The sequence below is a fragment of the Otolemur garnettii genome, unplaced genomic scaffold, assembly GCF_000181295.1.
Source record: "Otolemur garnettii isolate 467f Iridium unplaced genomic scaffold, OtoGar3 scaffold00024, whole genome shotgun sequence".
NCBI classification, from domain to species: domain Eukaryota; kingdom Metazoa; phylum Chordata; class Mammalia; order Primates; family Galagidae; genus Otolemur; species Otolemur garnettii.
In genome coordinates this window covers 17,559,242-17,560,616 of record NW_003852419.1, presented here as the reverse complement: position 1 = coordinate 17,560,616, position 1,375 = coordinate 17,559,242, and positions in this window count along the sequence as shown.

Sequence of the window (1,375 nt, the reverse complement as noted above, 5' to 3'; positions counted from 1 at the left end):
ATTGGTACTACATAGAAATTAAACTCCTTTTTGTATATTTGCCCAGCTAAATCCATTCCACAGGGTTTTCTACATGTGCAAAATACATGTACATATCGTTTGTGAATAATAATGGTTTTGTTTCTTTTCTAATGTTTGTGTATTACATTTACTTATTTTTTTATTTTATTTTTATTTATTTATTTTTTAATCTTTAGAGATAGATTCCTACTCTGTTGCACAGGCTGGAGTGCAGTGGGGGTGATCATAGCTCTTTGTAACCTTAAACTCTTGGGCTCAAATGATCCTCCTGCCTCAGCCTCCTGAGTAGCTGAGACTATAAGGATGTTCCACCTTGCCTAGTTAATTTTTGTGAAGATGGGGTCTTGCTATATTGCCCAGGCTATTTTCCAACTCTTGGAAGTGATTCTTCCACTTGGGCCTCCCAAAGTCCTGTGATCACAAGCATTAGCTACCATGCTTGGCTATCTATCTATCTATCTATCTATCTATCTATCTATCTATGTATCTATCTATCTATCTATCTTGTCTATCTACCCATATCTGTCTCCCTTCTTCTCTTCCTCCTTTCCTTTTGTACTTGCTTTATTCCACTGGCTCGGATTTCTAGTATAATGCTGAACAAAAGTGGTCAGAGTGGATAGGTATCCTTTCCTTGCACTACATGTGTATCTTAGGGGAAAAGTTTTAACGTTTTGTCATTAAGTATGATATTAACATTAGGGTTCTTGTAGATTCCCATTAAGAGACTAGAAATTTTTCTTTCTTCTTAGCTTACTGAGAGTTTTTTTTCTATTAATGAATGTTGATTTTTGACAACCATTTTTTCAGTATTTAATGAGACGATTGTGTAATATTTATTTATTTACTTTTTATTTCAAAATATTAAGGAGTTACAAAAATTTTTGTTACATGGATAGTATGTTATAACGCTTAAGTCAGGGCTATTAGTGTATCCATCACCCTTTGAAGGCACAGGGGTGGAGTCTCAGGCCCAGAGACAGTGAGAGTCTCAGAGCTGGAACTAGGGTCTGTGGAGGCAGAGTTATGAAGTTGGGGGGTGTTCAACCAATGGTGTTCATTGTACCTGTTAGGTTAGGTTTTAAGCTATCCCTTCCTCCCTTCTCCCCTTCTTGATTGCTTATGACTTTTATGTTCCCTCTTGCCTGTGTGCACTCATAGATCAGTTCCAAATTATTAGAGAGTACATGTGATATTTGTTTTTCCATTCCTGAGATACTTCACTTAGGATAATAGTCTCCAGTTCAATCCAAATTGCTGTGAAAGACATTAATTCATTTCTTTTTATGGCTGGGTAGTATTCTGTAGTATGTATATACACCAAGTTTTGTTAATTCACTGATGAATTGATGTT